General features: G+C 37.6%; 2 non-coding genes across 2 annotated transcripts; one reads left to right on the forward strand and one right to left on the reverse strand.

Annotated features, from left to right (window-relative positions):
- The first annotated feature begins 13,767 nt into the window (after nucleotides 1-13,767).
- LOC131177815 (small nucleolar RNA R71) lies at nucleotides 13,768-13,874 on the forward strand. Its single transcript, XR_009147093.1, has one exon. It is a non-coding gene; the product is annotated as a small nucleolar RNA R71 (small nucleolar RNA).
- Nucleotides 13,875-21,410: 7,536 nt separating this feature from the next.
- LOC131177821 (small nucleolar RNA R71) lies at nucleotides 21,411-21,517 on the reverse strand. The gene has a single exon (XR_009147099.1). It is a non-coding gene; the product is annotated as a small nucleolar RNA R71 (small nucleolar RNA).
- Between the last annotated feature and the right edge of the window lie 2,095 nt (nucleotides 21,518-23,612).

The following is a 23,612-nucleotide window of genomic DNA, read 5'->3' on the forward strand; positions in this document are numbered from 1 at the left end:
AACAAAGAAGTAAACCCGAGAGTAACCTTCTTCGTATTCTTAAGCACAATATAAACTTAGAGAAAACTAGGTACGTAAAAGAACAAAGGAAATACGTAAAATAAGAACGAGCAATTAATGAAATGGCAATATGAGCACTCACCTGTTGGGAGCCGAATCCACTAAACTAAGTATGGAATGACCAAAACGTAATAGGACTGCAGATTGATAACCGGAGGGTTAAGGTTCGCCTTGAAACGAAAAATGCTTTGCTAAAATGCCATCGGGTTGAAGTGATCACCAAGTTTAAATGAGGTTGAGCCTAAGCAATGAGAGTGGAAATAAAGAAAACTAAGAGCTGAAGATGAGAGCACCACAGGATAATGAACGAACTGAAAATAGAGAATTTCAGTATCCAAGAATCCCTTTTGCAAGAAAACACTCTAGAAAACTGGTTTCCAAAGTTTTTCTTATGAAAGCTTAATAGCAGAGTAACGAACTGAATTAAGTTTCAGAGTTCTTCCACTATAGTCACTGCCCTTTTTTTTTTGTCCCCCTTGAACAGTTTTCATGCAGGTATTTATAGGAATCGGGCACTCCACCTGAAGGGTCAAGATCTATTTCGAGGGAGATGGAGGGTCAGGATTTCAAAGGACATGATCTGAGGCTCAGGAATTAAAGAGAATCAGAACGGACGGCCGAGATCTCCTTCAGAATATTTGTCCTTTTCCTCTTCTAATCTAACGGTCACAAATTCTCTTGTCTGGGGCGATCCGATGGCTAGGAATAAAAGGCGCCGGTCTTGTCATCTTCTTCTTTGATCCAAAGGCTCTGGGCTCGTCCTTGCAAGTGAGATCAACGGTGGAGATTGGGATGTACAGGACTGTCATGACATACTCGCACCACAAGATTTGTGGGTGATTCTTAGGCGTGCAGTGGAGATTTCGTCTGCAACGCTTTAACTACCTCGGCTCTGATTCTGACGACGGTTATTGGGATTTGTCTTATTCTCTTTGCCTTCCGATCTCTCCTCTTTTCTGATCTTCTTAACACGCCCCTTTTTCGATCTTTCATACCGGTCTCCCCTCTTCCGATCTCTATCATTCCGATCCTTCCCTTAATCAGGCCCGGTCCGGTCAAAGCATTAATTCCTCTCGATTCCCGCCGCCCGCTGCTTTCTTAGCAATAAATGCCCGATTTTCCCTATATATACCCGATGTAAGAAACTTTCCTTATTCGATTTTCCTCTCTTCCTTCTTACTTTCCTGTTCTAACTGCTCCGGCAGTAGTTCCGGCCACGATTGTGGCTTTTGATCCCTCCGATGGACCTCTTTATTCCCCGACTGAAAATTTACGATCCCGGTGAACGGAAAATTATGATGACTGCACTTAATGACCTTGAGAAAACCGGACTAACTTACCGATCTGGATCGAGGACCTCGATCTTATTGACCTTGAATCGTTCGACCTATTCAAATGGCGAGAAGACTGCTAATATTCCCCTTAACACCGGTGACTGCCCCTTGGCGTTCATCTGGCTCCTCTCCGCACTGGGTGTTCCGACAGCGGCTCGGTTTCGAGCGGTAACATCGATGACGACGTCTCTCATCTTCATGGGAGTCATAGTCACCCCATCTGAGCTGTACATCTATCCGATGTCAACAGCCGGTCTCCTGGTCAAACACATCTTTTGACTCAGCCACGAGACTAGGCTTTGACATAGGCCTTTAGATGGAATGTTCCACCGGTCTCTAGAGATCGCCCAAATGATGTATTTTTACTTTCAATGTAATCCGATCTCTAGAGATCGCCCAAATGATGTAGTTAGACCTTTAATGTAATCCGATCCCTAGAGATCGCCCAAATGATGTAATCCGATCTTTTGGAAATAAAAATTTTATTTTGTCAATTATCATCTTATTGATTATTTTTCGATCTCTGATGTGTTTATCCGATCTGGTTCCTAACTGAACAACCCTTAACTGATCCGCAATTCAAAATATTTATCTTAATATACCGATCTCTAGTTAGCCGATCTCTTTATGGAATTTTTAGAATATTCGTGAGACGTGTCAGAACAGCTGGCGAGTCCCGCTAACCGATGCATTGCCTGGAACATCGTGAGCATTAAATGCTCGGACGAGTATAAATAGGGGTGGGGTTAGCCAGTTGCTCTCTTATGCCATTTTCAGTCTCTCGCGAACAACTTCAAAATTCTCTTGTTTTCTCAAGCTCTTCCGACTCCGATCAAGCTCCGGTAAGGGTTTTGATCCTTCTTTTAGTTTAAATTCTTTATTTCCTTTGAAAATGAGCGGCGCCGAAGGTCAGAGAGCGACGAGCCCTCCTTCCATTCAGTTCTCGTGGTCGTCTGATGAAGTAGAGGTGGTCGGGCCAAGCGCGCGACTTGAACCTCCTAGAGTCTCCGTTCCAGCTCGGGGGCAAGCGGCATCATCAAGGCATGCGCCTTCTTCAGGGAGAGAGAATCTTCCCATGGACGAGCTGCCATCGGTCCTTCAAGAAACCGATCTGCAGTCGTTCAGCCAGGAGTACAACATTGAGCCTGATTCATATGAACTTATCCGGTGTCACGGCGATCACCGGGCCGATCATTTCTTCGAAGAGAACGACATGATTATAGTATACGAAGAACAGTTGAAAGCCGGGCTGCGGTTCCCTCTTGACGACTTCTTTAAGGAAGTCTTAAAATTTTACCAAGTGTGCATAGCCCAAGTTCACCCGAACTCGTGGCGGATCTTAGTAGCCTTCCGAGGCCTCTGCCGAGCTAAGGGATTCCGTCCTACGCCTAAGGTATTCGCCGAACTGCATAGATTAACTCGTCGAAAGGACGACGAGTACTGGTTTTTCCAGGCGAAGCCACATTGCGGGCTCTTCACCGATCTGCCCTCCTCCCTGAAAAATTGGAAGAACCGCTTCTTCATTCTAAGGAGCAAAATTCTGAACGACTTTGAGGGTTTCCCTCGTAGCTGGCTACACCAAGGCCCCTTAATTCCGAAGCGTTTCGTGTTGAATAGGGAGGAAGGCCTGATGGTGATGGAGCTGAAAGAACAGGCGAGCCGAGAGAAGTTCTCTTGCTTAGATGCGATGACTGCCGAACTTCATCACTGGACAATGGAGTTGATCACCGGCAAAGATCGCGGGCTTCAGCTCTCTGACCTCGGCATCGGTATTTTCTACATCTCAAATCTTTGGACCTTAGCGATCTCACTGACCTCTCTTTTGTGCAGGTATGGCTAGCGGCGAAGCCTCCAAGGAGAGCCGAAAATGAAAGAGAGAGATTTCCCGGAAGGTACGGGAGATGAAGCGGGCTGAGGAAATGCAGACACCCAGGCATGAGCCCGGGGAAATACAAGAAGGCCCGCCTCAACCTTCGGGACCGCCGATCGTAGAAGCTGTCCGATCCCCTCCTCGCCGAGAAGAGCCGCCTCCACCTCCTCCAGTTGCTCCGAGCGCAGAAGGGGGTCCTTCTCAACCTTCTGTGAGGCCCCTTTCTCGAGGCGCTCAAGTTCTGATCCACTCGCTGGAGAAGAACCGGACTGTTCGGGAAAACCCAGGTTTTGCTAAGGTATTGGGATCCACCATCTGCCTTCGGGAGGACCGGGATAGGCTGTCCCCGGACAACCTTGATGACATCCTGACCCGATCCATGAGCCTGAACGTGGAGTGCCTGGTGAACCAGCACATTGTTCGGGAGAAAGCTCATCGCCTGGGTAAGGAAGTCGAGAAGATGGGTCACGAGGTGTCTTCTCTCCGATCCCAACTCTCATCCGCTCAGGATTACATATCTCAAATTGAGGGGCGGATGAAGTTCTATGAGGACAAGCTGGCCGAACAGTCTCGTGTTCTGGCCGAGCGAACCCGCGTTCTGGAAGAAGTTCAAGCACTTAGGACCGATGAAGTTGCTCACATCGCTCACCTTACTGAGGAGCTCAAGGCGAAAGAAGAAGAGATGGTGACAGGAGTGGCCGGTGCTTATGTGAATGCTCACAGGGATCTCTTGGCCGAACTCAAGAAGCGTTACCCCGAGGAGGACTTCTCCTGGATGGCAGACCTGGCTCCCGAGGGTGAGGGTGAGGATAGTGAGGAGGAGGCTGAGGGTGAGAGAGAAAATGAGCAAAATGTAGATCAGGCTGGGGGTGATCCTCCAGCCGAATGACTTGTACAAACTTTAATATGAAATGAAGTCTTCTTTTTGTCCAGTGAATGAATGTGATCGGAAAATCTCTAAATTATTTAAACACTTGATTGTCTGAGTATATTGAAATAACTAAAAGTGATTATTAATCTAAGTGTAAGAGGTCGGAAAACACAATGAGCATGAGATCGGCAGGGAACCAACGCTAAACGGACTTGATTAAAATTGGAAATTTGGCTTGAACATTTAAGATCGGGATCATTATTAAACCGGAGTGGAACCTTAACTTGATTATTCCTAAACTTTTAAAAGAGAGGTCGGCAATAAAACTGGTGACATAAAGATCTAGTGTTGGTTCAATTTTGTTTGACAAGAGAGATAGGGAATGTAGTTGACTGGTCAGGAAATTTGACAATTGGCTTGAGAGATCGGTGAGTGATTTGAGAGACCGGTAAGGCTTTAACTGATATGAGGACTTAGCATTGATTCAATTCTTTGTGAAGAGAAATCAGAAATGTGGTTAACTAGCAAGGAGAGATCGAAAATGTAATTGATTGGCAAAGGGAGACTTAGTGCTGGGGACCGGTTTATTGATTCTGGGGATCGGCCAAAATATGGTGTCGACAAGGATGTATATGTAAAATATTTACAATATATGTGAATGGAATGGGATGAGATGCTCCTATACTTAAAATGTGAAAAATGAAGCAAAAATCAAGCAAAAATCAAAATGTGCACCCCCAAACTCAAAATTAGACATTGTCCTCAATGTCTCAAGCAGTGTATTATAAAAACTCAAAGCAAAGGGAATAACCAGGATTAGTGAAAATTAAGAGCAAAAAGAAAGAGTTACCTGGTATAGAGCAGATGAGAATTCAAGATATAAAGGGATGCATAAGAAGCTGCACAGGTTATGCAGAGTAAAGTGCTGTCGGAAGCAGTGCATAAGTAGGGTGCATAAGCGTGCGATTGCATGAGTGGCAATAAGAATTTGCCAGCTATGCGAACATTTGAATAAGGGATTAGAGCACATGCGATTCTGAATGAGTGGCATAAAAGATTGCACAGGCTATGTAGAACATGTGCATAAGGGTATTCACAGCCTGTGCAGTATATTCAAAAGCTGTTGCGTGATGATTAGCAAGGAAAAATGTGCAACCACTAGTAGAAGTATGCAAATATATACAATGTATGGACAAGTATGCACAAAAGGGCAGTAAAGGCAATGAAAATCAATGAAAAACTAATGTAATAGCCATCCAATAGAACTTTAAGAAAAACAGGATTCAAAACATACTAATTCAAAACAAACAAACAGAATTCAAAACAGAATTGTTTCAACATATCTACAAAGAAAAACCGCTAGAAGTTTGAACAAAAGTAAAATAGAAACTAATCTAATTCTATTGTTTTGCCCTTATCCAAAGATGTTGCTAAGGGGCTGGTTGGAGCTAATTGCTGTCGAAGTGAGGGGTGCTGGAGGAGGTGATGGAGGTGGAGGAGGCATTCCCAGAAAAACCATGAGTTGCTTCATCATCTCCTTAAATTCTTTACCTTGTCTCTGGTTTCCATGACAAGGTCAAATAGTTGATCATGTGATCCTTGAGGGTATCAAGACCGTGTCAAGCTTCCTATCCACAAAGTATATATCATCACTAAGCCTTTCAAGGTAGGTGAATAAGGCTTTAGTGTTGAAGCGGGAGAAATTTGTGGATAAAGAGGTTAGTGCGAAGGTGTGGGTGTGCAAAAGGCTGGGGTGTCTTGTGCGGTGAGGTGGGGCGAGTTCGTGAGAATCTTTGTGGGGCCCAGTGGGACAGGTTGGGCTTCTAGTTGTGTAGTGGGTTCAGTTTCTGCTGCTGGTTGTGCTGTGTCAGAATGTGGCAAACTGAATCCAGTTTTAGAGAGGTGTGTGGCATCAAAATATAGGGTGTCTACAAGTGTTGGTATTGGATGCTCTTCTGGATTAAAACCAAAATGCTTGGCTATGACAGTTATGAGCCCACCCAAGACAATGTCACCTATGGATTTGGTGGCAATATGCAACACATGCTCACAAAAGAAGTAACCAGGAGAAACCTTGACCTTGTGAAAAGCACACCATAACATGAATAATTCAGATTTCCCCACAACACCAGAACTAGTCCCTCTGCCCAAGATAGTGCTAGCAATAAGCCTATGAATTAATCTAAGTGCAGGGTCTAGTATTTGAGAAGTTTTGGATCTGCCGGCAGAAAAAGTCTGAGGTTGGTTTGTGATAATTCTCCAAAGTGACGACATTTCAAATGCCTTTGTTTGCTACCTCTACCCCTGTATATGGTACTCTAAATAGCCCATCAATTGCAAACCCAAGAATGCTATGAAATTGATCCAATGATAACTCTCTATTTTGACCCAAACATCTAAATTTCATAGTTGGCTTAAAATCTACATCATGCAATTTCAGGGTGGCAGAGAATGAGGAAAAAAATTCCAAAACTAAATTTTGATAAACAATTTCTTGCTTTTGCACAAATTCCATCCAACCCATACCATCAAGATAGGTAACCATATTGTCAAATAAACCAAGTGATTGGAGAGAGTCTGCAGAAATATACCTAGTGGGTTGCACCCTCCTTTCCTTAAGTCTCTTAAAGGTTGCCTTGTGAGTTGTATCATGAAGGGGCCAAGGTAATTTTGATACAGGATGCTACTTGATGTTTGCTTTTCTTGGAAGAGGTGATTTGGCTTGTGTGGAGGCTGAAGTTTTTGGATTTTTGGGTGGAGGCTCGACATTGGGGTGGTGGGTGGTTCTTTACGCTTTGAGAGAGGAGGTCTGCGAGCAATGGGTCGCGTAGATTTTGACCTAATTTTCCGCTTGTAGGTGGCTGTGGGAGGTGGTGGAGGTGTTTCTTGTGGAGGGGAATCGGGGTTGGGAGGCCGCATTGACAATGGCGAAACTTGGAGAGGGGAAGTTTGAGGGGAATGAGGAGGCGACTCCATTGGTTCCCGATGGTGAGGATGGAGGAGGTGAGGGAGGTAAGTGAAAAATGCAAGAAGAGATTAGGGTATATGGCGAAAATAGGAGTGAAGAAGAAAGGGAGAGGAAGAGTTATGCCAGAATAGAGGTCGTGGGGGGAAAGAGGGAATGAACAGGGATATCGGGAAGTAGAGGTGGAAAAATAGTGCCGAAAACAAATTTTGATTTGAACAGGGCATGTGTTAAGGCTGCATAAGTGAAAAGTGAGTGTGCATAACTTATGCACTTTCTTATGCATGTTTCGGTGGGTGATAAAAAATGTGAAAAACTGATTATGCAAGAGTGCATAGCTTATGCACTAACTTATGCAAGTTTCGGCCTATTTTGGATTTCAGAGAAATAGGTCATGCAGAAGTGCATAAGTTATGCACTCTCCTTATGCAGGTCTCGGCAGGTTTTGGGTTTCAGAGAATTCGGTTATGCGGAAGTCCATAAGCCATGCACTCTGCTTATGCACCTCTCGGCAGGTTTTGGAATTCAGAGTTTTCGATTATGCGGGAGTGCATAAGTTATGCACTCTCCTTATGCAGGTCTCGGCAAGTTTTGGGTTTCAGAGAGTTCGGTCATGCGGAAGTGCATAAGCCATGCACTCTGCTTATGCACCTCTCGGCAAGTTTTGGAACTCAGAGTTTTCAGTTATGCGGAAGTGCATAAGTCATGCACTCTCCTTATGCACCTCTCGGCAGGTTTTGGATTTCATATAGTTCGGTCATGCGGAAGTGCATAAGTCATGCACTCTCCTTATGCAGATTTCGGCAGAGAGAGAAAATGCAGGATTTGAAGTCATGCAAAGTGCATAAGTCATGCACACACTTATGCAAGTCTCGGCAGGTTTGAAATTTGACAAAAATGTGGCTATGCAGAGTTGCATAAGCTATACACCTCCTTATGCAGTTTGCAACAGAGATGAAAATGGCAAGAATTTTGGTTATGCAGGATTGCATAAGCTATGCAGTTGCTTATGCACAATTCAACAAGATTGAGATTGCAATGGAAAATGATTTGCAAGTGTGAAAAGTACCCTAGAATGAAGAAATATAATTCTATGAAGCATAAATCATGAGAAATTGTCATAAAAAACACATCAATATATACAAAGTCCATCAAAAGTGCATCACACAAGCTTGTAGAAGTAAATCCTGCATAAAAGGCCTTTGTGAACCATGTCATTTTGACTCAAATTCTGCAAATCAACATTTAGCACATTAAGACTCAATAAAATCTGCATACAGTTGCATCTATCCACAAATGAGAAATGACTCCCCAAGTTATGCCAAGAAAATGCAGCATATCCACCTTGAATCCCACAACCCAAATAAGTTCAAAACTGCAAAAATGACTCACTTACCACCATATTAACATTATAAGCACAAATACTTAAAAGTTACACACCCAACCTCACCAAGAACATAAGTCATCTGCTGCAGACCCTTCCTTGCTGCAAAATTTCATTTTTTTTTTCTTCTCTGCATAAACCAGATAGCAAACCTGCACAGGTTATGCAGTAAAAATCAATCAATCTTGGGAGAGTTGAAGGACAAAATTTTCAAGTTAAGAATCACTCCCCAGTAGTTCACCAACCTTCCTCCATTGAAATACATCTACAAGGGACAAGATTCAACAATGTCAAAATTTGAATTTGGGGAGATTTAAGATAAAAACAAAAGCAATGAAAATAAAAGTAAATCAGCAAAAGGAAAATAAAAGAACTTGGGATGCCTCCCAAGAGGGCTAATTTATAGTCCTTATTGGACTCTTCATGCATTTCATTAAAGAGAGGTGAGGATTGGAGAGCTTGTGACTTGCTCCCTTTATTGGGTCTCCAGTTATGTAATGTTTCAATCTATGCCCATTGACCTTAAAATTCCCAGATTTTTCACTCCAAATTTCAATTGCTCCATAAGGGAAAACCTTAGAAACTCTATATGGACCAGTCCACCTTGACTTAAGTTTTCCAGGGAACAATTTCAATCTTGAGTTGAATAACAAAACTGAATCATCTTCTTTAAATTCCTTTTTCCTAAGATGCTTATCATGCCAAACTTTGGTTCTTTCTTTGTAAATACGGGCACTTTCATAAGCATCCATCCTCAATTCTTCAAGCTCATTAAGTTGCAATAGCCTTTTCTCACCAGCTTGCTTGAGATCAAAATTCAAGGTCTGAATGGCCCAATATGCTCTATGTTCTAGCTCCACAGGTAAATGACAAGACTTACCATACACCAACCTAAAGGGAGTAGTTCCTATAGGGGTTTTGTAAGCAGTCTTATATGCCCATAAAGCATCATCTAGTTTGACAGACCAATCTTTCCGAGAATTGCTCACTGTTTTCTCCAAAATATGTTTGAGTTCTCTGTTAGAAATTTCAACTTGACCTGAAGTTTGAGGGTGGTATGGGGTAGCTATCTTGTGCACTACACCATACTTCCTCATTAAGCTCTCAAATTGCTTATTACAAAAATGGGAACCCCCATCACTAATTACAGCCCTAGGAGCTCCAAATCTACTCAAGACAAATTTCTTCAAAAATTTCACTACCACTCTAGCATCATTAGTTGGAGTTGCAATAGCTTCCACCCACTTTGACACATAGTCAACCCCAACTAAGATGTATCTATTACCATATGAAGGAGGAAATGGCCCCATAAAATCTATTCCCCAGACATCGAATAATTCCACTTCAAGAATATCATTTAGGGGCATTTGATCTCTTTTTGACAAATTTCCACTCCTTTGACATTTATCACATTCTAACACAAATTTCCTCACATCCTTAAAAAGATTTGGCCAAAAGAAACCAGCTTGCAAAATTTTACTAGCTGTTTTGGAGATTCCAAAATGTCCTCCATAATCAGAAGCATGGCAATGATGCATAACACTTTGTGTCTCCTCATCAGGAATACATCTTCATATTAAACCATCACAGCATCTCCTAAAGAGTAAAGGATCATCCCATCTATAAAATTTTACCTCATGCAAAAACTTTTTCTTTTGTTGCCATGTCATTCCTAGAGGTAAGACTCCACAAGATAGATAATTCACCAAGTCTGCATACCAAGGTAGTTTAGCAACAAGAGAGAAAAGTTGTTCATCCAAGAAAAACTCATCAATAGGGACTTCATCCATTTCTTCATCATCAAATTTCAACCTACTAAGATTATCTGCAACTACATTTTCAGCTCCTTTCTTATCTCTAATCTCCAAATCAAACTCTTGTAGCATCAGAATCCACCTAATGAGCCTAGGTTTAGCCTCCTTTTTACGGAGTAAATACCTAATGGCTGCATGATCTGAAAATATAACCACCTTTGAGTCAATAATGTAAGGTCTGAACTTTTCCAATGCAAAGACAATTGCTAAAAATTCCTTTTCAGTTGTTGCATAATTTGTTTGAGCCTCATCCAGTGTTCTACTAGCATAATAAATAGCATAAGTCTTTTTCTCCTTTCTTTGACCAAGAACAGCTCCAATTGCATAGTTGCTAGCATCACACATAATTTCAAAAGGTAGGCTCCAATCAGGTGGTTGCATGATTGGTGTAGTGATAAGAGCTTGCTTCAACCTGCAAAAGGCATCCAAACACTCTTGGTCAAATACAAATGGTATGTCATGACTTAACAAATTAGACAAAGGTTTGGCTATTTTAGAAAAATCCTTGATAAAGCTTCAGTAGAACCCGGCATGTCCTAGAAAACTTCGAATTCCCTTGACATTGGTAGGAGGAGCCATTTTCTCTATCACTTCAACTTTGGCTTTATCAACCTCTATTCCTCTGTTAGACACCAAATGTCCAAGCACTATCCCTTCCTGAACTATGAAATGACACTTTTCCCAGTTTAACACAAGGTCAGTATCTGCACATCACTGCAAAACTTTAGAAAGGTTAGCCAAGCATATGTCAAACGAAGATCCATAAATAGAAAAGTCATCCATAAAAACCTCCATTATGTCTTCAATGAAATCTGAGAAGATTGCCATCATGCACCTTTGAAAAGTGGCTAGTGCATTACACAACCCAAATGGCATCCTCCTATAAGCAAAGGTTCCATATGGACAAGTAAAAGTGGTTTTCTCTTGATCATTTGGATGGATAGGGATTTGAAAAAAACCTGAATATCCATCTAAATAGCAAAAATAAGAATGCTTAGCCAGTCTTTCTAACATTTGATCAATGAAGGGAAGTGGAAAATGATCTTTTCTAGTGGCTAAATTTAATTTTCTGTAATCTATGCACATTCACCAACTAGTCACTGTTCTGGTGGGAATTAATTCATTATTTTCATTTTTGACCACTGTCATTCCACCTTTTTTTGGAATAACATGTACTAGGCTCACCTAAGTACTGTCTGAGATAGGGTATATGATCCCTGCATCAAGCAACTTCAAAATTTCCTTTTTAACAACTTCTTTCATATTTGGGTTCAACCTCCTCTGATGTTCAATAGATGGCTTACAATTTTCTTCCAAACTGATTCTGTGCATGCAAAAGTGTGGGCTTATTCCCTTAATGTCATCTATGGTGTACCCTAAAACTTTCCTAAATTGCCTCAACACTCTTAACAACTTATCAGCCTCTAAGGTACTCAAGTTTGCATTTACAATTACTGGATAAGTGTTATTAGTGCCAAGAAATTCATACCTGAGCTGAGAAGGAAGTTGCTTAAGTTCTACCTTAGGTGCATCTTCTTCCTTGAATGATGGTTGCTTAGATTCGACTTTTTCCTTTTGTGTGAGTTGAAAAACTGGAGCAGAAATGAATGGTGGACTACCCTCTAAATGTTGAGCATATGCAGCCACATGAGGGTTGTCATAGTCTATGCCTCCTCCATGAACCAAACAATTTTCAAGTGGATCTTCTGGATATTTCTTTCTGAAATGTTCTTTAACCAGCTCATCAATGATATCAATTCTCAAACAAGTATCAGCTTCAGAATGATGCTTCTTCATAATGCTATTAATATTGAAAACCAATTGATCTTCACCAACTCTAAGAGTCAATTTTTCTCCCTTAACATCAATCAACGCTCCTGCTGTAGCTAGAAAGGGTCTTCCCAAGATAATTGGAATATTAGAATCCTCTTCCATGTCCAAGATGACAAAGTCAACAGGTATATAGAACTTCCCAACCTTCAGAGGCACATTCTCCAAAATTCCTTCAGGATACTTAATTGATCTGTCAGCTAACTGAAGAGAAATGTGGGTTGGCTTAAGATCTCCCATATTGAGCTTCTCATAAATGGAAAGGGGCATAAGGCTAACACTAGCCCCTAAATCACATAAAGCTTTTATAGAACATGATTCCCCGATGTGGCATGGAATTGAAAAACTCCCTGGATCCTTAAGCTTTGGAGGAAGTTTCCTTTGGAGGATAGCACTACATTCTTCTGTCAAAGCTACAGTCTCGTGGTCTTCAAGTTTCCTCTTGTTTGAGAGAATTTCTTTCAAGAATTTTGCATAAGAGGGCATTTGTGAAAGAGCATCAATAAAAGGCACATTTATGTATAGTTTCTTCAAAACCTCTAAGAACTTTCCAAATTGCTTATCAAGTAAGGCTTTGTGAAATCTTTGTGGAAAGGGAAGTTGTGGCTTGTAGGGCTCTGGAGGTACATACTTCTCTTCCTTCTCTTCAATTTTCTCTTTACATTTTTCTGCACTCTCTTGTTTTTCACTCTTTTCAATTTCTTTCTCATTTTCTCTCTTCTCACTATTTTCACTTTCCTTATTTTTTTCACTCTCCTCATTTTTTTCACTCTTCTCATTATTTACAACTTTCCCACTTCTTAAAGTAATAGCTTGACACTGCTCTCTTAGGTTTTCTGGTTGACATGGAAGTTTTCCAAAAGACTTGGTACTTGAGGAAGATGCTTGTTGTGCAATCTGATTTTCCAGCATTTTGTTATGTGTCTGCATCTGTTCTAGCCTTGCTTTCATCTCTCTCATCTCCTCATCATGCTTAGTTTGGTTAGCAAGAATCTGTTGTAATAAAGCTTCTGTGGTGGAACTTTGTTCTTGCTGTTTTGGTGGAGGATTCATATTTTTCTGCTGAAAATTAGGCAATGGTTGCCTATTTTGCTGATATGGAATTCCTTGTTGCTGTTGTGGTTGAAAATTCTGAATTGAAACTTCACTTTGCTGATTTCCCCATGAAAAGTTGGGATGGTTCCTCCAAGTTGGATTATAAGTTTGAGAGTAAGGATTCCCCATTTGTTTGTTTCCATAATTACCAACATATGCAGCTTGCTCTCCATAGTCTACTCCACAGTTGGTAGTTCCTTCTGCATAAGCAACTTGTTGTGAACTTCCAGATGATGATGATGAACTAACCAACATACTCAAATCTTCCATCTTCTTAGCCAAGACATTTGTTAGTGCATCGAACTTTGCATTAATCATGTTGAATGGATCAAGATCATACATTCCAGCAGCTTGCCTCTTTTGAGTTGGAGCTGGTCCTCTTGGACTACTCCAAAGATGAGTATTCTTTGCAATTTTCTCCAATAGCTCATAAGCTTCATCTTCATGCTTCATAATAAATTCTCCTCCTGTTTGAGCATCAATAATCCCTCTAATTGCAGGAGTGACATTTGTGTAAAAATTCTGGTTTATCATCCATTTTGGAATGGCATGATGTGGGCATTGTCTCTCTAATTCCTTCCATCTCATCCATGATTCATAAAGAGTTTCATCTTCTCTTGGTCTGAAAGCTGTCATTTGATTCCTCAATTCTTGAGTTTTTCCAGGTGGAAAATATTGTGCAAGAAATGCATCAGTGAGTTGCTCCCAATTTGTAATGGAGTTGTGAGGTAAAGAATCAAGCCAATCCAATGCTCTATCTTTCAAAGAGAATGGGAATAGCTTCAATCTTGCTGCATCATCAGATACTCCAGGTTGTTTTTGCATATCACAAATCATAGCAAACTTCTTCAGATGTGTGTGTGGATTTTCAGAAGGATGTCCCCCAAATTGAGAATTTTGAATCATTTGAAGAACTCCAAAATCCATCTTGTAACTATTTGCATCTATTCTTAGTCTTGCTATGCTCTCTCTCAAGTCATCAAAATGAGGAAAAGCATGATCCATCATACTTCCCCTAGGCACATTAGCATTTATAACTTCTTCACCTTGGGCTGCATTTTCATTGTTTGACCATTTCGGCATTCACACCAATTCTAATTCTTTCATCGACCATATGCGCTTCTAATTCAGTTTCTCTCAAACCTTTTTTTCTTTTTCTGGTTTCTTTCTTGTTGGCTTTACAAAATTTCTCAATTTCAGGATTGAACAATAATGATATGTCACTTGTGCTTCTAGCTCTTCTCATAAAAGATTATAAGTACCTGAAAAAGAACAAACAAACACAAAAATGAAAAGATAACAAAAATAAAACTAAAATAATCAAAATAATCAAGAATTCAATCTTAAACAAACAACTCCCAAACAGCGGCGCCAAAAACTTGATGTGATCCAACGCAAGTGCAGGTCGTACAAGTAATATAGAAAGATATCGTTCCCACGAGTTGTGTTAATGATTGAATTTTTGATATAAAAAGTTGACTAAATTGAACTATTTTTGAAATTAAAGCAATAAATTGATGGGTATTGGAGTATGAAATCTATATGTGCAAAATTAATAATCTATCCAACAATGTATTAATTAAACTAAAATTGCATCAAATTGAAATAAGCAAGTTCAGATATGGCAAGATTCAAAATGGCAAGTAATTAAATTCGATTAGAAATTAACAATAATAAAAAGCGATTAGGAGTTAGGATTTCATATTCAAGCTATTTTGGGATTTTAAATTGGTTATCCAATCTTGTGAAACTTATGGTTTTAAGGAGATTAATTCTTAAATCCTTCGAATACCCTTTCGAGTGAGACAAAGAGTGCCTTAATCAAACTAATCCTACTTTCGTGGAGTTAGAGTTAATTAAGACCCATTAAGTTCTTTAATTAATCTGTGAATCCTCTTAATCCTTAGTCTATTTCTAGATCTAAGTTAATTAAGTCCAATTCCTTGATTATCTATCACAAGGCCTTCTCCTTTCGGTGCCTCAACCATGGATTAAGAACATCACTTAATGGGATCCTACACTAAGCATGTCATTAAGCTCACAAGAAATGAATAAAACTCATTAAGACCACAAAATATGGATTACCCAATCAAAATCCACAAAATATCTCAAATATTACAACCCTTACTCCAGAATCAGAATAAAACTACTCACTATCCATAATGTTTACAAGAAATTTTGAGTTTATGTGAAAATTAAGCTTTAATCTAAGCTAAGAAACAAGAAACTAAACACTAGAGATGTAGGAAAAATGTAAGAAAGGAAAGAAATCCCTAAATCTGGTTGGAAATGGTGTGGAAGGTGAATGTGACTCTTCAACTGCTCCTGCTCCTTTTTCTCTTCTTCCTTTCTTTCCTCTCCTTGCTTCTTCCCCTTCTAAAATGGGAAATGGGACTATTTATAGCATTTTCTGACATGGAGCCCTAAAATGGTGTGTTTTAGGAGGAATTTTCTGAGGAAATCTTCTGCCAGCTCATTAATGAAACCTTTGTGGGACTGCATAAGTGGACTGCATAAGTTATGCAGTCCCTTATCTGATTTTAAGCTGTTCTGGTTCACTTATGCAAAACTGCATGACTTGGCGCATAGGTTATGCACATTTCCGTGAGATTGCATAAGGGAGGCATGAATCTGCATAAGCTATGCACTCTCCTTATGCACAATTCAACAGGTGTTGGAACAGTGTTTCTTCTCCTCATGCGGATCTGCATAGCTTATGCAGCAAGTTATGCGCAATTTTGTCAATGCATATTTCAACTTGAAAACTTGTTTTTGACATCTTTGGCTGTAGAAGTCACTCCTCAATGGCAAATTTTCTTTTCAGTCCTTCAAAAACACCATTTTTCCTACAAAACAAAGTAAAAATTACAAATTAATCCAAAATTGACAATTATGAAAAACTAACTAAATAACTAATGAAATTAGTTAAAAGTGACTAATAATCAAATAAAATGGCTATGAAATTAGACCTAAATGATTATGCAAAATGTATGCATCAAGAAGAAGCCAAAGAATGAGAAGAATGGGGAGCTGGGTGTTAATGGAGAAGATAGTGTAGTGCGGATTCACAGCGTTAGTGGTAAAAACATGGGAGCCCGATGCTAAGGCGTAGAGAATGTTGTAGGTAGAGTAGAAAAAAATGGGAAGATTGAGAAATGTTAAAGGAGTAACTAATGGTGTGTCATACATCGATATGCCTCCAACAAGGACATACCCAAGCATCACCTTGGCTGCTTTAGCAGCCATTCTCTCCTCCCTTCTCCTCTTCTAAATCTTGTTTTTGTGCATGTGTGGATAGGTGGTTGATGGGTATGGCAGTGTAGCGGCGAGGGGAGCAAATAATTGCATGTGAATTTTCGGTTGGTTTCGAATTGTTTATATAATAACTCGGGCGTTAATGTTGATGGGAAAGTGTATGGATGTGATATAAATAAAAGTTCTACTTTAGTGCTCACTGCATAATCGAACCTTGTTTTTGAGGTTTTGCGGCTGATTTTTTTCCTAGGGAATTTTTATTGTCGGTGCAAGCCGGGAGCCCAAATAACTTTCAAGCTATAGCGAAAATAGTTAATTCAAGCTATAAGTTTTTCTAGTAATTGGGCCAAGAGTATATAAATCCATTGCCTTGTGTTTGTGGTGATAATGGTTGGATCATTAGGGTGGCTCTTGCTTATGTGATTGATTCGATTGCCTAGCAATGTAGTTGATTTCAATTTTTGGCATGAACTTTACTTTTCCAACAAATTTAACAAATGTTCCTCATTTATCTTGGTGAGAAGTTGAACAGAAAAATGCATTCTTGATCGTAATAACCTCTGTTTATGTAACTTGTTTGTTCGACACGAGGAACATTAATTAATTGGCTATTATTTTTTTATTTAATTAATTAATTCATATATATCCATGAAAATCAATGAAAAAAATTCAAATCATGATTTTTGTCCTAGTTGCTTGCAGCATTATGTAATTTTTTTTTTTGAAAGATGATGCACTGTGTATATTTCTATCATATGATATAATTTAATAAATGCTATCCAACAGTTTTCTTTTTTTTTTTTTTTTTTTTTTTTTTTTTTTTACGAAGATAGAAGGCATGCAAATGGCTCAAGGATGGGAACAGACCGCTGTTAAAACTATGATAATTTTAATGGGATTTTTGTTCTCATATAAGCCACTCATACAGATTTTGACAACAATAGAGCATATTTCCACTCTAGAATAGGCAATAATGTGACGTATACACCTTAGCATTATATAATTAATACCTTAACATTAAATAATTAGTACATAGCGCTATAATATATGAACTAAATTTTTTATCAATTGCACCTTATAATTAAATTAGTATTTAGATCAATTATGAAACATATTATAATTAAATGTATAATGCAGATTTTATTTCCATATAATTAGTGCATATCAGTGTAATATATGATAAATTTTTCATTATTTGCTCATTATAATTTAATTAGTACTTAAATCAATTATTAAATATATTACAAATAAATTTATTATTCATAACTTAACTCCATATAAGTGGCACATAACATTATAATATATACTTGATTTTTCATTAATTGCTCCTCATAATTCAATTGATATTTAAATCAAATTTGAAACATATTATAATTAAATATGCTATGCATACCTTATATAACAAGTACATGGCACTAGATCTTTTATTAACTACTTCTTAATTATAATTCAACTAGGAATAGGTTCTTAAATTATATAATAATTATATATATAATTGATTCATATTATTTAACTAGAGATTAAATAGTATTTGAATTCAACTATATAACTATTCAATCACTAAACATATATATATATATATATATATATATATATATATATATATATATATATATATATATATATATATATAAAAGAAAAATAATGCAAAATTAGTTAGTTGATTGGATGATATTTAAACGTTAAAATTTCTTCACTAAATGCAATGTTTTTATCATTTTATATTTTTTAATTAAAAAAATTGCTCAAGGCAAAAAGCAATCTGAAACTATTTTATTTTATTTTTTTGTTAATTTTAAAAACAGTAAATTACTCTGAAAAAAATCAACCGTTTTGTTTTGTTTTGTTTTTTTTAATTTTAAATAATGATTGAGTCATTTGTGCATTTACTTATATATATATATATATATATATATATATATATATATATATATATATATATATATATATATATATATATATATATATATATATATATATATATATGAAAGGAGAATAAAAGATAATCTAACCATTACTAGAAATTTCATTACTAGAAATTCCTAAAGTTAATGAACATGTTTTTTTAATGGCAAATAACTAAAAGTAGTTGTTACACTCATTTCATATAGGCATTTTAGGGTAGTTTTGCATCCATTTTGCCCTCATATTTTAGTGTATTTTATGTTTTTAGCTTTATTTTATCTTATTTGTTAATTTTAGATACTTTATATTTGATTTTCGTTATTTTGTTGTTTTTGATAGGATTTTGTGGCAAATCGAAGATCAATGAGTGCAATAGGAAGTGATTTGAAGAAATTTGGAATTCTTTAAGCATAATGAAAGTTGAAGAAATCAAGCCTTGAAAGAGCAAGTTAGCCGAAATTTGCTTGAGACTTTGCTTAAGATCCTGTTTAGGGTAAAGCGGCATATACATATATATATATATATATATATATATATATATATATATATATGTAGATATACATATACATACATATATACGTAGATATACATATACATACATATATACGTATATATATATACATATATACATATATATACATATATATACATATATATGAAAGGAGAATAAAAGATAATCTAACCATTACTAGAAATTTCATTACTAGAAATTCCTAAAGTTAATGAACATGTTTTTTTAATGGCAAATAACTAAAAGTAGTTGTTACACTCATTTCATATAGGCATTTTAGGGTAGTTTTGCATCCATTTTGCCCTCATATTTTAGTGTATTTTATGTTTTTAGCTTTATTTTATCTTATTTGTTAATTTTAGATACTTTATATTTGATTTTCGTAATTTTGTTGTTTTTGATAGGATTTTGTGGCAAATCGAAGATCAATGAGTGCAATAGGAAGTGATTTGAAGAAATTTGGAGTTCTTTAAGCATAATGAAAGTTGAAGAAATCAAGCCTTGAAAGAGCAAGTTAGCCGAAATTTGCTTGAGACTTTGCTTAAGATCCTGCTTAGGGTAAAGCGGCAGTGCTTAAGGTGCAGCACAAGTCAAGCATGAGCAGAAAAGTCTATTTTACTCTAAGTCTGCCGAGATTTCTTGAGTGCAGCAACCTTAAGCGACGGTGCAACCAGAAGCTAAAATTTGCTAAGAAGCTGCTTAGGGTTAAGCCGAACCCTAAGCAGACTGCCCAGAACGTGAAAAATACTGCTGACTTGGATAATTTTACACCTCATTTCCTATCCACTACTTGGCTCTTATTTACTTTTAGGGCAACTTTTAGGGACTATATAAATTCATCATTGCCTAATTTTTGCCACAAGAGGAAAGGAAGAAGAGACAAAAAAAAGGAAAGAAAATTTAATAGAGAGAGAGAGGAGACGCCATTTTTCTCTTGGGGAGGAGCTGTTGCACCAGTTTTGGAGCTCCAGAAACCAGAGATTTTGGTTCTTCTACCTGGGTTTTTCTATTTTAGTCCTCTTATCATGTTTTTCTTTACTTTTCCATCAATCTTTCTTGTAAATACCATTATGAGTGAGTAAACTCTTTAGATTTCAGAGTTGGGAAATATGTTTTAGATTAATTTGTGGATTTGGACTGGATATTTCCTTATTTTACATAAATATGAGTTTTGATTCTTTCCTTGTGTGCTTGATTTACTTGCCTAATGTTGGTACCCATTGGGTATTGTGTTAATCTTTGATTGAAGGACCAAAAGGTGAAAGTCATTGATAGATAATCAAGGATTGGAACTTAAAATCACCTAGATTTAGAAATAAACTAGGATTTTAAGAGGAATTAATTATTGGTTACAAAACTTAATGGGTTTTAAAGTAATCAAATAACATACGAAAGTAGGTTTGGTTATTTAAGAACACACTTTGGTTTGCTTGAAAAAGATATCAAAGGAATTTAGAATCAATTTCCTTCAAATTCTATTTTTCCCTAAAAATTGGAATGCCCAAGATAAATCCCAATTAATTTTTGCATAAACCCTCAACTCTGGAATCACTTTTAGCATAATTAGACTTTGATTTGAATTACCCATTGTTAATTTAGTTTAATTGCAAACTAGATCTAGAATTTATTTGTTTGCTCTTTACCCATTTCAATTAGATTAATCAATTTACCTTGCTTATTTACATTTACCATTTATTCATTAATCATTAGCCCAAATAATCGCTTCATTTATAGTTTGGTACTCAAACAGCAAATCCTCGTGGAACGATACTTGATTCATCACTTTATTACTTGAGACGACCCGTATACTTGCGGATTCGCCACATCAAGTTTTTGGGACCGTTGCCAAGGATTTGATTTTTGTTTGATATTCAACAATTGTTTGTTTGGTTAATTTGGGCATTTTATTTTATTTTCTTTTTACCATTTTACTTTGAGAATTTGTTTATTTTGTTTTTTAGGTACTTTATTTTATGAGAAGGATAAAAAGTGAAGAAATCAATTTATTCTTTGACCTAGAAATAGAAAAGACAGCAAAAGCTTTAAGAGCAGAATCTAAGAGGAGAAAAGCTGAAATTAAAGCTCAACAATAACAAGAAAGAGCACAAGAGCAAGAGCAATTACAAGAAGAAATGGCCAACAACAATAACAACCGCTCTGTGAAGGATCATGCCTATCCTAACATTGGAGATTTCATGCCAAGTATCACAAGACCAAGGGTAGAAGCTAATAATTTTGAACTGAAGCCTGCACTCTGTCAAATGGTACAACAATCACAATTTGGAGGAAATCCAAGTGAAAGTCCACATGTGTATCTAGCACACTTTCTTGAGATCAGTGATATGTTGAAGATAAATGGAGTTTCTGATGATGCAATTCGACTCAGATTATTTCCTTTTTCTCTGAAGGACCGAGCTAGAGAGTGGTTACATTCTTTGCCACCGGGTTCTATCACAACATGGGATGAACTTTCTCAAGCATTTTTAGCTCAATATTTTCCACCAAGCAAAATAGCTAAGCTAAGAAATGAGCTGACTTCTTTCAAACCTAGAGATGATGAGAGCTTGTATGAAGCATGGGAGAGGTACAAGGATTTGCAAAGGAGATGTCCACATCATGGGATTCCTAAGTGGATGCTTGTTCAACACTTTTATAATGGAGTTTCACCTGCTATTAGAAGTACAATTGATGCATCTTCTGGAGGTGATCTTATGGAAAAATCTGAAGATGAAGCTTTTTCTGCTCTTGATAAAATTGCTTATAACAACTACCAATGGAGTTGTGAGAGGAATGAGATCAAGAAACCAGCTGGTATGTTTGAGCTTAATGCCATGAATATGATTAATGCTAAGTTTGATGCTTTGACGAGAAAAATGGACAAGCTAAGCATGAAAGTAGATTCTTCAGCTGGAGGTTCTAGTAATTCAGTAGAAGTTGGAGCTGCAAATGTCAATTGTGCGTGATTTTTCTGCACTTAATCAAGATTTTCAAGTGAGCAAGTGGATTATGTGGGGAACTACAATCAAAGACCAGTGGTAACCCATTTTACGCAACTTATGATCGGCATGGAGAAACCACCCTAATTTCTCTTGGGGAGGTAGACAGAGGCAAAATCAGAATTTTCAGCAACCTTCTAGGTATCAACAACATCAGAATTTTCAGCAAAATAGAGGTCCTTCTCCTGGAATTTCTAAACCTCAAAACGCACCTGCTCCACCTCTACCACAACAAGCACAACCAGACAAGACAGCTAGATTAGAAGCTATGATTGAAACTCTACTTGTGAGCCATCAAAGTCAACAAGAAATGATTTCTCAATTAGCATCTAAAGTGGATCAAATGGCAACACACAACAAAATGTTAGAGAATCAAATAGCTCAACAAGCTAGCTCTTCAAGTAATAAAGCATTTGGGAAGCTCCCTAGCCAGCCAGAAAATTCAAGGGAGCATTGCAAGGCTATTACATTGAGGAGTGGAAAAATATTGGAGAATGGAGATAAAAAGATTGAAGAGAAAATTGAAGAAGAGAAAAACAGAGAAGGAGATGAACAAACTGAAGCTGGAGTTAGAATTGGAGCTGAGAAAGAAAATTCAGTGGAAGAAAAAGGAAGTAAGGAGAGGGAGAGCAAAGAGGAAGAACCAAAATATGTTGCACCTAAAGCCTACATGCCACCTTTACCATTCCCACAAAGGTTTCAGAAAGCGAAATTGGATAAACAATTTGGGAAGTTCTTGGAGGTATTGAAGTCTTTGCATGTGACTATTCCTTTCACTGATGCTTTAGCACAAATGCCTTCTTATGCTAAATTTTTGAAGGAGATTTTATCTAACAAGAAGAAATTGGAGGAATTTGATACTGTAGCTCTCACGGAAGAAAGCAGTGCTATTTTGCAAAATAAGCTTCCACCCAAACTGAAAGATCCTGGAAGTTTCTCCATACCATGTCACATTGGGGATATCAGTATAGATAAGGCTTTATGTGATCTTGGAGCCAGTGTTAGTCTAATGCCATTGTCTATCTATGAGAAAGTGAAGATTGGAGAAATGAAGCCTACTACCATCTCACTACAGTTAGCAGATAGGTCTATTAAATTTCCAATTGGGGTAATTGAGAATGTTCCTCTGAAAGTTGGAAAATTTTTCATACCAGTGGATTTTGTGGTATTGGAGATGGAGGAGGATGTACACATTCCTATTATTCTTGGTAGACCTTTCCTTGCTACTGCTGGAGCTGTGATTGATGTAAAAAATGGGAGGCTTACATTAGAAGTTGGGGAAGAGAAAGTTGAATTTAATTTGTTTCAAGCAATGAAAAAGAAAGATGATTCAAATTCATGCTTGAGAATTGATGTGATAGATGAAGAGGTCAGAGAAGTGCTTAAAAAGCAACATCCTAAAGATCCCTTAGAAGCTTGTTTGGTTCATAACATCAAAAAAGGGGATGAGATTGAAGAAGCTGCAGAATATGCTACAATTTTGGAAGGAAATCCACCTTTGCCTATGGCTAATATTGAAAAGATTGGGGACTTGAAGCAAGATACAACTTCATCATCAAAGCTTGAAAAAAGTAGAGCACCTAAGGTAGAGTTGAAACCTCTTTTAACAAATCTCAGGTATGCTTTTCTAGGTCAAAATTCTACATATCCTGTGATTGTTAGTACTAAATTGACTGATTGTGAGGTTGAAAAATTATTAAGAGTTCTTAGAAAGCATGGAAG

The sequence above is a fragment of the Hevea brasiliensis genome, unplaced genomic scaffold (genome assembly GCF_030052815.1).
Source record: "Hevea brasiliensis isolate MT/VB/25A 57/8 unplaced genomic scaffold, ASM3005281v1 Scaf9, whole genome shotgun sequence".
Lineage (NCBI taxonomy): Eukaryota > Viridiplantae > Streptophyta > Magnoliopsida > Malpighiales > Euphorbiaceae > Hevea > Hevea brasiliensis.